At 33.8% G+C, this 16381-nt stretch overlaps 1 protein-coding gene across 3 annotated transcripts in view; it reads left to right on the top strand.

Annotated features, from left to right (window-relative positions):
- The window catches only part of LOC138692808 (zinc finger protein 235-like), a 48170-nt gene that overhangs the window by 16129 nt on the left and 15660 nt on the right, over window positions 1–16381 (top strand). The gene's annotated exons all lie outside the window — the stretch shown is intronic.

The raw sequence follows: 16381 nt of genomic DNA, 5'->3' as shown, positions 1-16381 counted from the left end.
GTCTCTAAAATGATGTTTACGCTTACTTCCTGGCGAGAAGTGATTGAACTGTCAAGTTTTGGCTTAACTTTGTTGAATAGGAGAAGTGTGAAATGTGATGCTCGTGGGATGATATATACACAGTGGAGTAGTTTAGAACCACAGCAATACATTCTCAAAAGCAAAAAATCGTAGTAGTGCAATGTCTGGGAAAAACTTACGGACTATAGTCATGTCAAAATGTAGGTACGCTTACACAAGCGAGAAACATTTCTGTTAACACGTGCGAGTAATGCATTACCTTGGAAACGCTTTCTCGCGTACAAGCACTCCAGAATCCATTCTATTGGTAGGGTATGGCTGTTGTTTTATATTCACAGTTCCAGAAATTCACTGTGACTTTTAATAGCGATTTTATCTGGGAATTTTTGCGCGTTCGATAATATTTACGAAGGATAAGAGCATTGGAAAACTATAGTGATTGCATTGCAGCTTTAGTATCAAAGACTAACGGACAATAAGCTTGCGATTGCCCCGAAAATCTTTAGATCCCCGTTGTGTTGTCCTTCAAGTTAATCTTCTGATCTGCACTCGTTTCACCTCCAGGGCTGTCACATATACATACCTACGTCACATCCGTTATTAGTCACGTATCGGTCAGAGATGGCACTTTCTTGCAGCTTCGACTTTTGAACTATTGAGAGTCGGAACCAGTGACAAACATCTGACGGTAGCAAGATCACAGGTTTATAAGTTACACCTCAGCGCTATTGTGGAAAGAATTGTCTGGATTCAGGTTACCTAAAATGGCATGGTCGCATGCCTACCGGAGAGAATTAATTTATTTGCGATGATGTCATTATTATTATTATTATTATTGTAACAATTATATGGATTTAAGAAAAGTATTCTGCTACAATTACTGTTTCTAGTTAATAAAGTGCCCTGAATCCGAATTTCTCTCCATGTTATCATTATCATGTTATATTTTTCTGTAGTTTTGAAAATAAAAATAAAAAATCTGAAAATTGACAAATTTCGTGATTAAAAAAATACATTTATTACGATAATCTAAGTTGTTTAATGGTTTTAGTTATTGAAGGTTGCTGATTCCAGGCCTCTGTTCCGTTTTTCTTTGTTACCCCATTAGTTTCTGTAAATTTTGGAAATAAAGACAAGACACTTTTAAACAAGAATATCAATAAAGTCAATTGACGTACTGATTATTTTTAAAACTTATTTTAATGGCGTAATGTAACGTTGGTGACTATAAAATTAATTATTAAGCATTATATTAATTACTGTGAATTGTTTTTAATAATTACTTACACCCATTCAGATGGTCAAAATATTTATTTTATTTTATTTTATTTTATTTTAAATCCACCACCAACAGAAGCAGGCTTCCAATTACAAGTGGCTTACACAGATGTATATACAAAATACATAATAAGAGAGAAAAGAAAAAAAAAAACAAAAGAAAGAAAATACATAATGGTAATAGATGCTAGAATATTACAATATTACAGTTAATATAGTGCCAAATGTCAATATAATGATGCAAAATTATTTAAAAACTTGAGTAAAAACATTATAATACACTTCTTCATAATTTAAATATCTAAGGAAATACAATACTTTTTAATATTGTATGAAATTTTTCAATTGTTAAACTGAAATCCAATTGAGAATCACAGTTTAAAGACATAGAGTTGGAAGTATTACACATAACAAACAATGGAGAGTTCTTGAAGAAAACAGTTCTAGGAATAGGAATAATAAAAGGTTGCCTATGACGTAATTCTGTTCTTTTTACACTGAACTGAAGGAATTTAAGAAAATCACAGTTATTCAATATACCATTAACAGTCTTATAGAGTAAAATTTGGCTATTTATTAATCGTCGAGATTTTAAAGTTTTATAATTAAATTCAAAAAGTAACTGATTATATGAAATTTGCTTGTCATAAGACGATACGTGATGTTTTTTAAAATATAAATAACGTAAAAATCGTTTCTGTATCCTTTCTATTTGCATCTGATGGGACTGGAACTGAGGTGACCATATTACAGACGCATAATCTAGCTTACTTCTAACCATAGTTTTATAGAGTATCAATAATATATATATTTTTTAATTCTTTTGTATTTCTGATTATAAATCCTAATTTTCTATATGCATCAATTACCACGTGATTTAAGAGCATTTTGAAACATAAGTTGTGTGTAAAATAAATACCCAAATCCTTAAATGATTCTACTCTAGGTAACTTCACACCATTAATTTCATACGAATTTTGAGGAACAGTCTTATTTTTAGAATATGTCATAAAGCAACATTTATTAAGATTTAACAGAAGAAAATTATCGATACTCCATCTATATAGTCTGTCCAAATCATGCTGTAGATCAAAAACGTCTTGTTGTTTGTCAATGACTTTATACAATTTAACGTCAGCAGCATATAGTAAACAATTAGTGTGCAAAATCTGTTTTGGTAAGTCATTGATATAAAGTAAAAAGGAGAAGGGACCAAGATTAGATCCCTGGGATACACCTGAAGTTACTGTGAATGGTTTTGATTTTACTTGATTGAATGAAACATACTGCTGCCTGTTTGTAAGATATGACGTTATTAACTGTAAATATGAATAAGATAATCCAAAACTTGAAAGTTTATTAATTAAAATTTTATGGTCAATTTTATCAAATGCTTTGGAAAAATCAAGGTATATCACGTCTAAATTTCTGCGATTATGTAGGCCTAATGTATTAAATGCGTTTTGTGTAAAATTAATTAGATTTGTTGTGGTAGACCTATGGGTGTAAAATCCATGTTGATTTATATCAATTGCACTATAAACATGTTGAAAAATTCGTGTATATAGAATCTGCTCAAATACCTTGGACGGGGCACAAACTATTGCAATGGGTCTATAATTTTCTATTTTTCTATTATCACCAGATTTAAACACAGGGCAAACCTTTGTTAATTTCCACATTTTCGGAAAGGTTTTTGTTTTTAAAATTAAATTATACAACAAACATAAAGGATACATAAGTACTTCGAAACAAGCTTTCAATACACAAGGAGGTATATCTTCTGGACCACAAGATTTTTTAGGCTTTAATTTTTTTATAGCAGTCAAATATTCTTGTCTAGTTATAGGCTCAGTTGTTAATGGATAATTGATATAATCCGGTATTACCGTATTTTCGTTTTGAAGGTTGTGTGATACATTTACAGAGTAAACCGAACTAAAGTAATGAGCAAACGCTTCCGAAATAGAATCATTACTATCAAAAATGTGATCTCAAAATATCGCTCGAAAAGCACCAGTTTGATGTCCTTGGGCGAATCCCTCTTTATGCATTAGTAGTTATGCGCCAATTTTGCTTTGTTCAATTTACCCGGGTACCATATTTTTATGTTTTTCAAATCCTGATGATAATTTTATTGCACTACTGATAAGACTTGCTGTGCACGATATAAACAGACATTCAAGGCTTATACCTACCAGTTTCAAGAAGTTGCATTCGAATAAATGCAGAAATAATGTTTTTTTTTTTTTTTTCAATTTCCCTAGTATTATTACACAAATAAAAGTGAAATTTAGCTTTTCTTTGTTCATAACTTTTAATTTACATTATTATATAACATTTTAACGATTACATTATATCTAAATTACCAACTTTAACGTAAAAATGATGAAAATAATAAGTATGATGATGATAATGATAATATTTTGACATTTTCGTTAGTTTCGACAAAAAATATGAATATTTCATAAATTAGACATCATGAAACGAAACTAGATATCGGCTTTGTAACTATCCACAGTGCGGAACTAAAACCTATAAACAGATTCTCTGTAGCAAAATAGTTGCACACCGGCGTTATTATTCTTGTACTCAAAACAGGCTAGTCCACACAATGGAAGTTGGCCAAAAAGAAAATTCTCCCAAGAATATTGATCCAGGAATATTCGCCCAAAGTGATTACACCCAATGATTTTCATTCTTACCCTCGCTCACGGGAAATTCACCCATTGCGATGAAGTTTAGTTCATTTCATAGTAAATACATTTTCGCAATTCGTTTTCCGTGGTAAATTTTGTATTCACAAATGTTTAAATGCATATGAATATTTGAAGTTCTTTCTTAACAATTCAAAATTTCGTTGCGTGGTTGTACTTCTGTTACAAAATTCTAAAGTATAGATAAATATTCTGAATGTTTACATTTTCAATGGATATCCATGGAGAAATTATTCCAAGTGTATTACTGATTCATAAAGTTTATATGTACAGTCTTTACTCCAGAAATGCCAATCGAACCAAAGGATATGTGTTTGCAGAAGGAAACCTCATGGCACAAAATAAGCGACCACTGGAGCACCAAATGGATCCTATGTAGAAGTGCAGTATATAAAGTAGATAAAGATGTCCATCCTCCACCGCTTGAAGAGGTGGAAGCAGTGCGTCGATGTACAGAACTAAATCAAGCGGCTCCAGCTCAAATAATTGAACGTGAACTGCAGCGCATGCCATCAGACATGCTTCAGTTTTTCCTCTGAGGGAATCCTTAAAGAGAAGTGTAAACCAACGGCACCAAAGGAACATTTCTGCCAACCCAAAATCTATCCGAGATCTTCGAGTTATGCCACCAGAATTGCTGTCTTAGCATTTGTTCCTGTCGAAGATGTACCAGCGTGTTTTCATACTGTTCTCGAGACAATGCCCAGAATGATGACAGATTTCGTCAAATATTTCAAGGCCACCTGCATTGGGATTACTGCAGGAGGGCGTCGGCCTGCTACAGAAGCTCGATATCCTCCTCACTTATGGAATCAGTTCGATGTAGCTAGATCAAGTGAACCACGCACGATTAATGCAGAAGCATGGCACAACCGCTTCCAGAACATTGCTTGTAAGAAACATCCCTCTGTATACAAACTCATACATTATTATAGAATGAGCAATCCGATGCAGACAGAATGATCCAGGATTTGGATCTAGGACAAAGAGTAAAAGAAGCACAAGAACGAAAATATAAAACTTAATCACCATTAAGTGGAGAAAAATTCCTTCCGGCAACGGGAATCGAACCAGGAACCTATCATTGTATTGTTCGACTGGCACCGTGGGTCGTGTCTCGGCATAGCTCATTTGGAAAGAGCCAACAGCGCGCAAAGCTGAGAGGTCCCGCGTTCGATTCCTGGTGCCGGAACGAATTTTTCTCAATTTAATGGTGATAATACACATTGACTACTTCATAGTAGTCGTGTTAATATTCAATGAGGATGGCGAGACCTCATATAATGAATATGTGATGTATAAAAGCTTAAATATAAGGCTGCAAAAAATTTCACAAACGTATGATAAATTCAAAGACGAAGGACGTATCGTTGAATACTTGCGTGCCTGTGGTTACAACATTCAAACCTGAATAAACCCATCCAAGACTCGGTTTCTGCAATAAAATAGGCGTAAAGTTTCTCTGCAGATATGTAAACCATTCAAACCTTCGTTCCACCTAAATTATTGCAATATTATTTTAAAAAATATATAAAATGATAAATACTGTATATATGTAAATTTGTTTGTTTTAATTTTCTCTTGGGCCAATTTGATTGGGTGAATTCTCCGGTGCGTCAGTCTTCCATGTGTCAAATTTCATTTCGGTGAATATTCTTTGTGTGAACTAGCACCAATATAAATACACTTGAACAATACGGAATATAAAATATGTACGGGAAAAATAAAGTAGGCCTCCTTAGCAAACCGATTATATTCACTTGTTCATTACTCAATTACTAAGATACTGTTTGGAAAAGTTTGGTTATACTTAAAACATATGTAGGCCTAGAGTTTTTGTTGATCAACGTCTGAACAAATATGTTACGTATTTTCATTACTACTTATACAACGAAATAACTATATTCGTTATGGATAAATATTTCAGACCAGATGCTGATTCTCGTTTTGATTTGGCTGACAATGTATGGACTCATTGCCAGAAAATTTTGGATAATTTTTTATCTGCAGTGTTAACTACTCTTTCAGATTCGAACAAGTTAATTCTCATTAATTATGTATCTCATTATGTTTAAGGTTGAATAAGTGAAATTAGTAGTCTACATAATTATGAAATTGCTTTAGCTACTCTCAATGCTCCACATATAGCCCTGGAGGAACGTAATGAAATATATACTAGACATTTACCTGCAACTAGAAGACAGGAATGCGGAGAACCTATAGCTCAATATGGGCCTGTTCAGACATTGCTAACTCTATGTAATACCGGTAACTATGTTAAAGTCGAAAATCGATCTCAAAATGATTATTTATATTCGTGACCTTTTTTTCCTGGACTCTCTTCTTCTCAAATACGTCAGAGCCTTTTAGAAAATAATACTCTTATACAGGCTTAAAGCTAGAAAATAGATAATTGTCGAAAAAATCCACAAATGAAAAATTATATTTGTGCAAAATGTGAAAATTTTGTATAATATTCTAAATATTTGTACAAAAGAAATAAAATTAGTAAGGTTTATAGAAACAAAAAGTTATGTAATTTGTTTCTTAGAGTTTTATTACTTTCAGTCCTTCTTACCACACTTTAGGTATGCTTATATAAGTAAATCATTAGAGGTAGTTTGTTGTAATTTAAGAAGTCTGGTATTAAAATGCGAGAAATGCGACTGTGGCTTAAACCTGCTGCCATATTTCAGCAAGCTGTGGAACAAGTTTAAACTGTGCACTTTCCTGTAAGAACAGACAGAAACTGTCAAATTCGTACCCCAATGCACTATTCTCTGCTTCTACTGCTAATGGCAAACTTAATCTAAAATCAGTCACAAGAATCTCCTTATTCAGAATGTGCATCCACTCCTGATTTACAGCCGAATTCAACACACTATTTCGCCATAATAATGGTAAGATTAACGAGACATGTCATTAAAAGAAGTTTTCCTTTCGCCTAAACATCCATTTCCCATGTTAATTAAAAGGAGAAAGAGATGAGATTGAAGAGTGCCAACATTGCGAAATAAAATTTCACGTTTTTGACAGAATTTATATATAGCCGTGGACGAATTTGGTTCGAAGAGCTTTAAAATGCATGGTTGAAGGTGTGCTCAGCGAATAGGGATTATAAAGAATGGATACTGAACGAATTTTCCTGTGTTTTGTTTCTCTGTGCGCCAGCGTTTAGTTCTACTTTCAAGCGCTAGAGGTTAGTGTAATCGAGCATAGGCTAAGATAATAATTGAGAATAGAGTTCAGACACAGGATTCAAACATCGCCTACATTATTGCATAATCCAATAAAGCTTTGCTTCAAATAAATTCAAGTTAACAGCTTTTCCTTAATTCTCAGTGACGAACTACTGGTAATAATAATTTTTGTATCATAAAATAATATAATACATTATAAAATTATGTATCAAATTCGTTTAGTATTTGTATATAATATAATATAGGTACGGTATATGGTTTTACTTCTCGTAAGAGTTTTGTTTTTCCATTTTCAGTGCTATCAAATCATTACATATTTTAATTGTTGTTGGGGTCAACGTCTCAACTCTCATTATAAAGGAACTCTAGAGTCTAGACATTACAGTTTATGACGGATTTATTATTTTATGGGTCCAATTTATTTTATTTGAGTACATAATGTATCTAGATGTATTAATTATATGTGTTATATTTCCGCTGTGTCGACTGCTAGCTGGTGTGATGTCAGCGCCAACTCTAGGGAGAATGCAGAATCTCACGCTCTAGCTGGATTGAAGGTCATTGAAATCAGTCCGGCTACATCAAACGTACCGACGCCAAGTGTCCATTCTTTATAATCCCTATTCGCTGGTGTGCTTGCATGGGAGTTTGGGGCAGAGAAAACTGAATATGTGATCTCCAAGCCTGTTAGCCCTTTTTTCTCTCTGGTTTCGTTCCTCCACTGAAAGTAATTTTGAATGTGAAAAGCCGGAAATGAATGTAACCCAATAGATACCACATACATGACTTAAGGATCACAATAACAAACGCCGAAAGGTGTTAGTTGTACATTGAAAAGTACTTTGTCTTTCCACAGTGCCAGTGGAGTCCAGTAAACTCGCTCATATGACAAGTGTGATGTTCGAAGGCTGACCTAAGTCCCTATTTACACTAGCTTAATGTCGTTCGACTTATAGCGCGGGCGCATGCGCAGTACGGATTTCTTTCCTTCCCTTTCGACATCTGCTGGGTAGAAGCTGTTTCTATTCCTGTGCGACATTTCCGTAGGTGGGCCAGCCGAATTCACGCGACAGGATCACTTGTACATTTTTACTCCCTCATTTTCATGTTTTATTATTCTCTGTGTCTGTTTTACATAATCTTCTCCTACAGGAAGAGTTTTGTGAGTTGGATCAAGTGAAGAGGGAGGTCAAACTGGAAGCAACAGCAGAAGAGAATGAAGTCTTAACTGAGAGATGAGTGTAATATACGAGTCCCTAGTTTGTTGTTGGTTTTACTACTTTATTTAAATAATAACAACATAAACATACTTATAGTTTCAATGCGATTATTTTTTATATAACTCCAGTTTATCTAGCAGATATAAATGGATGAATGATATAATATTCTATCACTATCACAAACACCTGCCCTACTGCTACTTTACCACTCCTACAACCACCAACTAGTGGAGCTGATGTTGCTGCTGTCAAAGAAAATACCAAGGCATAGACCTGCCTTCACAGACCTGCCTTCAACTTTTCACATTTAATGGAGAACAGTTCACTGACCATTTTCATTGACTAATGGAATGTACTCAGAAATATAGTTCCTGTTTTTTCTCAGGTTTGATCCGGCAGTTCTAATAGGCTTTTGTGTATAGCTTTGAAGGAAGTGAGTCCTACTTCTCTGCAGTATGTCCTCCACAGATCCTGAGTTCTAACAAAGAAATTAGAAAATCTACGTGGATTTCAATTTTTGTATTTAGAAATTTACTATTATTATTAGGCGGCCGGGTAGCTCAGTTGGTAGAGCAGCTGGCTACGGACTGGAAGGTCCGGGTTTCGATCCCAGGTGGTGACAGGATTTTTTCTCGTTGCCAAACTTTCAGAACGGCCCCGAGGTTCACTCAGCCTTCTATACAATTGAGTACCGGGTCTTTCCCGGGGGTAAAAGGCGGTCAGAACGTGGTGCCGACCACACCACCTCATTCTAGTGCCGAGGTCATGAAAAGCATGGGGCTCTACCTCGATGCCCCTAAGTGCCTTCATGATATGTTACGGGGATACCTTTACCTTTTTTTACTATTATTATTATTATTATTATTATTATTATTATTATTATTATTATTATTATTATTAGTAGTAGTAGTATTATCATTTGTTGTTTTAGTTGTTATATATTATTATTATTATTATTATTATTATTATTATTATTATTATTATTATTATTACCAGTGCTAATATTTTTATTGTTATTATAATTATTATTTATTTATTATTACTATTACTCTAATGGCGAGAACATTGCTTAGGAATCATTGTCCCATTGCACCCATTATTTTATTCACACTTTCTAGTATCTCAGCTCCTTTGTTAATCTGTTGGTCTTGGCATGTCTGTAGATGTAGATGTTGTCTGTCCATGTCTTCTACTAGCAACACTCACAGCTGTACACCTATAATTTAGTGCTCGTTATTTCTGGGTTGTCGGACAATCCTCACGATATATAAATAAGATCTTACATTCAGGTTTTGCATTTTGCAACAAATTCCACAATTTGGGACAATTGGCCGAAATCTACGGCTGATCGCTAGGATCCACAATACAAAGCAGAGGTTAAATGAAAAATACAATATGATTGCAGAGAGAATACGGAACAATGATAAATTTAAAAATAAAGTACAATTTGATTTTGGAGAAACATGAGATGAAAATACATTGAAGAGTAATGAAATGAAGTGAAAAAAAAAATTACATACTGTAGTATTATACAAGTTATTGTGTAAAATGGATAATGAATCTCTCAATACCATTAGACAAATTTTGTTAATGTCCTCGTTAGAAAATTTAAGAGAAAGGAGAACTTACATGAAGTTCCCCTAGCGCCAAAAAGAAATCTTTCCACTTCCCATGTATTAATATTGATTTTGTATCTCTCACTGAAGTGAACAATACATGGGTTGTAAATAGACTTCTTCTCATCATTAACGTTAATGGCTTGTTGATTTTTTTTATTTTATTGGGTTATTTTACGACGCTGTATCAACATCTCAGGTTATTTAGCGTCTAAATGAAATGAAGGTGATAATGCCGGTGAAATGAGTCCGGGGTCCAGCACTGAAAGCTACCTAGCATTTCCTCATATTGGGTTGAGGGAAAACCCCGGAAAAAACCTCAACCAGGTAACTTTCCCCAACTGGGATTCGAACCCGGGCCACCTTGTTTCGCTGCCAGACGCGCTGTCCGTTACTCCACAGGTGTGGACTGGCTTGCTGATCATCCTTCTCAAAACTGACAGTGGGGTCAAGAATGAGGCTTCTTTGATTCTGGTGGTCGATGGCTATAATGTCTGCTCTTCTCGTTGACCCATTCTCAGTCAAGCAGTGCACTTCTTCGTAAACCTCCCACTTTGCAGAATGTTTCTCCATTATTAATAAAATATTCACACATTACTTGTGTAAATGTATTAGTTCTGTTAACATTACTTCTGTAATATTAGATTGGATTTAATGCGAAAATGAAAACTTTTTTTTTTTTTTTTTCATATTTTCCGCATAATATTCTAATATTCATTTCTGCAGAAATTTTCTTGTTGTTTTACTTTCTTTTCATAAAAGGACTATTATAATTTCCTATATGTATTAGTGATTTAATTCAATCATTCATTTGCTGCATTTTAGATTACAGTATTAAAAAGAAAATAAATGTTGCAGTTGACTTTTGAAATAAAAAAAAATGTTATAAAATGATCCAATGTTGTATTATTAATATCATTTAATGTATGAAATAAAAAAAAAGAAATACCAGGAAACAAAATCCTTAAGCAAAAATCAGTAAGTTGATCTTCGTACCATATTTTCAGTAGCTCCATCTATCTGACTGCATGCGCTTTGCCATGTTATAACACTTGCGTCCCTTCTCCCGGCTTAATGACAGGACCAAAACTTCCTTACCTAGTTTATAGTCATTCCAGTTCCCAAGAATTTGGCAGTGGCTAGGGATCCATTGCAATAGGGTTATTTTACCTTGTGATTCGTCGTGATGGAGGTTCTGTTGATGTGTATTTCTATAGAAGCAGGACAAGTAGCATTAGTGATTGAGTGGATAGCAGTTTCTGGGTTTGAGATGCCTACTGAATTTCTGAATTAATTTTGTTAAATGTGTTCCCCCTTTCAATATGTAAAACGTCAAGCATCTGTACTATTATTATAATTATAATAATAATTATTATTATTACTATTATAATAATAATAATAATTATTATTATTATTATTTAATTTGTACCATAGTTATTTATTTTATTGTATTAATTCTATCACTGTTTGTCAATATGATAATTTAAGTTGTGTGATTGCGTTTAGGTACTGAAAGTTGTTGGTATCAGACCTGTATTCACATTTTCTTTGTCACGTCAGTATTTTGTGTAAATTTTGGAAATAAGGGCGAAAAACTTCATAATTTAAACGAGAATGTCAAAAAAAAAAAAGTCAGATGATGTACTGTGTATTATAGTATTTTTAAAACATATTTTAATGCCGTAATATAACATTGGAGATTATAAAATTAATTATGAACCCCTAAATTATTATTAAAAATAGTCTTCAATAATAAAAAATATTGATATAGTTAATATGATAATATTATATTATAATAATATTGTATTATATTAATTACTATAAATTATTATTAATAATTGTTTGGACAGTGGGAAAGGGCACATAAGTGAAAAAAATTAATTTTTCAAGAGTGAATTTTTTTCTTTTACTCTTAATTAAATATAATTATAATATTGAAATTAATGTATGTTGGTCAAAGTAAGACCCTTTTCAGTTTAACATACAGGAATTTTTTTTATATAAAAAATTAGAAAAAATGCTTGACTTATGTGATGAGGTACAACAGAAAAATCGACTTTTTTACTTATGTGCCTTTCCCAGCGACCAAAGAATTTTTATACCCATTCAGATGTTCAAAATGTCGCTCGAAACACACTGTTTTAATATCCTTTGGGGGATCTCTCTTTATGCATCAGCAATAATTAGCCAATATTTCTTCATTTCATTTGCCCGGTACCATATTTCCATGTTTATCAAATCCTGATAAAAGAAGAGTGTTTTACGCAGATAATCGATACATCTCTGCAGTTGATTCACAGATTCATTATTTACTTTTGGAATTCTTCTTGGCGGTGCACTTCAACAGGAAATCATTTTATTGCACTAATGAAGATACTTCCTGTTCACAAAATAAACACACATTTAAGGATTATACCTACCAGTTCTACACGAATAAATACAGAAATGAAGTGAATTTTTTTTTTTCAATTTTTCCTAGCAATATTAAACAAAAAAAAATAAATAAATTTATGTTTTCTTTGTTCATAACTTTTAATTTATATTGTTTTATAAACTTATTGAAGTCCTGCTCATTCAGAAGAAAGCAATAAGAATTATCACACAAGAACCAAGCAAAGCACATTGTAAACCACTGTTCATACAGGAGTCCATCTTAACAGTTGTTAATGAATATATTCTGGAACTCCTTCTTTACATCAAGAAAAATCTTTATGGCTTCACCAGTAGGATGGATAAACATGAGTATAATACTCGGAATAAAGAAAAACTGGACATACCATTTTGCAGACTATCCAAAGTTAAAAGTAGTCCTAACATGTTGGGCTGTAGAATGTTCAACATGTTTCCACAGGAAGCACAGGAAGTGTCACTTGACATATTCAAAGTCAAAGTGAAAACGTGGCTTCTTAGAAACCCATTCTATTCAGTACAAGAATATTTTGAATCAGAAAAGCAAGCTGTTGATATTTTTTAGGTTTCTTTCTCTGAATTGTATTATTATTCTGTAATATATTAGGAAATTCTCATCAATTGTTAATCAAATCAATATCTGTGATCAGTGTGTTACAATTTTCATCTAGATATTAGCCTAATTTTGATAATCTTGACTCTCAATTCTAAACTCTAAGGAGTATTTGTGATCATTTTGTTTTATGTTTAGTGTTGTAATAGAATAATTTTCATTTTTGCACTATAATTTCACACGTGTAATTTGACAATGTCATTAGATTTTGCTATAACGACAGCTAATAAATACTATACTACTATACTATACATTGTAGTGATGTCATTATGTCTAAATTATCAGCTTTAACTTAATAATAATAATAATAATAATAATAATAATAATAATAATAATAATAATAATAAAATTTATCTAAGGTTATACACTAATTTCAGTATATAGACGGGTTCATGAGCACGAAGGACATATTAATTGCTATAGGTGGGAATTGAGTTGGCCATGTTTGCTTGCTTGCTTGCAATTGTACGTGACTTTTTGCTCTTGAATTCAGGAATTCATCGTTTGCAGGACTTTTACTTGTTTCCTACTTGATGAGAACTGGTTCATCTTGTTGTGGATGTGTTAGTATATCTTATTTTAACATATTTATGAATATATGGACTGATTTTCGTACGGCATGTGAGATAACTGTTTACAACAGTATCCATAGTGCTTCAAATTTGTGGTTTCTGCTCTAGGATTAGAATAATTATTTGTTTAATGGACTAAAACGTGTTTCCTACTTGATGAGAACTGGATCATCTTGTTGTGCAAGTGTTAGTATATCTTGTTTTAACATATTTATGAATATTTGGACTGATTTTCATACGGCATGTGTGATAACTGTTTACAACGGTATCCATAGTGCTTCAAATTTGTGGTTGTGGCCGTGTGTTTCTCTTCTAGGAATAGAAGAATTATTTGTTTAATGGACTAAAACTTGTTTCTACTTGATGAGAACTGATTCATCGTGTAGTCGCAGTGTTAGTGAATTCTATTTTATCTCATTCTTGTTTTATGGATATTTTATCATGCCGTCAATGTTTGTTGATTTTCGTTAGCAACGCTATATTTTATTCATGTGCTTATGATTTCCAGTGATTTTCTCATCTGCTCCCTCTGTGGCACTTCTGATTCGTCTTCTAAGGGTACTTTTATATTTTGTTCTGAATGTAAATCCTGGTTTCATGGTGATTGTGTAAGCTTATCTGATGAAGAAGTACAGCTACATAGTGAGTCTAATTCTTTATGGATTTGTCCTTCTTGTAATAACTTATCGGACACTACTTATAATTTTTCAACCCATACTGACAACTTTTATCTTGCTCTCTATGTTCTGACAACACTGATAAATTTTACAAGGGTCTGAAGGGACTACGCATTCATACCGCCAAAGTCCATTCTAATGTCTCTCCCCTTTCTCAGCACCTTTCCGATACTTCTTCCGAAGACACTTTCTTTTCAACGCTCTCAAGATGTGAGAATAATATCCCCATTTTACGTCGAATTCCTAAAGGTGCACGTTGTTTCGCGGCTGATAAATTACCACAACTTATGGATAAATGTGTCTCTCTCAATTCTGACCAATCTTGGCATCAATTATTCCTCTTTGCATATATTGCTCTCAAAGTTCCTGTGAAAGAAAATCGGAAGTCGGATAAATCTTTGATCTCAAAAATTAAAGCGAACATTCAGACATTCTCACTGGAATCTACACCCTATAAACATAAATTTTCTCTCTCTACTTCTCGTCTAGTTGAAACTAAGGTAGCTGATGGTGATATCCGTGGAGCTGTTCGAGTCCTTTCATCTGATTATGGCATAGCCAAAGCTTCAAGTTCTACATACCAAGCCTTAAAATTGAAACATCCTCCACCTTCACGGCCTCTTTCCTTTCCCGTTCCGCCTTCTGGGTCAGATGTTATGTTGACTGTCTCTCAAGACATGGTTCTTAAAGCTATACATAGGTTTCCCACTGGTTCTGCGTCTGGTATTGACGGCATCCGACCTTAACATTATAAGGACCTCACATCTAAATCTGCAGGTGATTCTGGACGTCGTCTCCTTCAATCTATTACTCAATTAGTTAATTTCATGCTATCAGGCAATGTCAACATCCATGTTTGCCCACATTTATACGGGGCCTCTCTTTTAGCCATTAATAAGAAGGATGGCGGAATACGACCCATTGCAATTGGGAACACTATTCGTCGACTAACTTCCAAAATCGCCTGCATTTCTGTCAAAGAATCAGCTAGTACTTTATTACTTCCTCACCAGCTTGATTTTGGCGTTGCTAAAGGATGCGAATCTATTATCCACACAGTGCGAACTTTTGTAGACATAAATAAAAACAATAATCATGTTCTATTAAAGCTTGATTTTAGAAACGCCTTTAACTGTATAGAACGCGATTCTATGCTCGAAATCGTTCAAAATTGTGTCCCCCAATTATATGCTTTTGTATGGCAAGCCTATCGGGAACCTTCTAACTTGTATTATAATCTTGATATAATCTCCTCTCAAACAGGCATTCAACAAGGCGACCCTCTCAGTCCCCTTCTTTTCAGTCTTACTCTTCAATCCGTAGTATCTAAATTAAACAGTCCTTTGAATCTCTTCTATTTGGATGATGGCATTTTAGGTGGTCCTCTGGATATTGTCTTATCTGACCTTTCAACACTTGTTAATTCTTGTCAACCTATTGTTCTTGAGTTAAACCTGGATAAATGCGAGTTACATTTTTGCTCCTCACAGGATGATACTGTATTTACAACTTTTAATGCTCTCACTCCTGGAATTCGACTTTCATCCCCTTCCACTTTGACACTCCTTGGTTCCCCAATATTACTGCCAGTTGTGGAAGTTGTTATGCGTGATAAATTAGATACTATGAAACATTTATTTCTTGGCCTACAATCTCTTTGCACTCATACAGCAAATTTCCTTTTAAAAAATTGCTTTCATATACCTCACCTAACATACTTCCTTCGCACTACCCCTCTCTGGTTATTTCCCTCTCTTCTTCTAGAGGCTGATTGTATTTTGCGGGATTGTTTGGAATCTATTCTTAATATCCAACTTGACAACCATTCTTGGTCTTTCGCTACTTTGCCTATTTCATTTGGTGGTCTTGACATTCGCAATGTTAGCGATATTTGTGTGCCTGCGTTTTTATCCTCGGCTCATGGAGCTCTGAATTTCGTGAAATCTATTCTCTCTAGTCACAGTGATGAAATCAGAATCCTTCATATGTCTGAGGCTTTTGAACAAAGGTCCTCCGTTACTCACATTGTGGATCTTCCAAACAGTCCAGAGTCTCAAA

This window comes from Periplaneta americana, chromosome 17, assembly GCF_040183065.1.
Source record: "Periplaneta americana isolate PAMFEO1 chromosome 17, P.americana_PAMFEO1_priV1, whole genome shotgun sequence".
Lineage (NCBI taxonomy): Eukaryota > Metazoa > Arthropoda > Insecta > Blattodea > Blattidae > Periplaneta > Periplaneta americana.
Note: the sequence above shows the minus strand (reverse complement) of the source record. Positions and strands in the feature narration are given on the sequence as shown.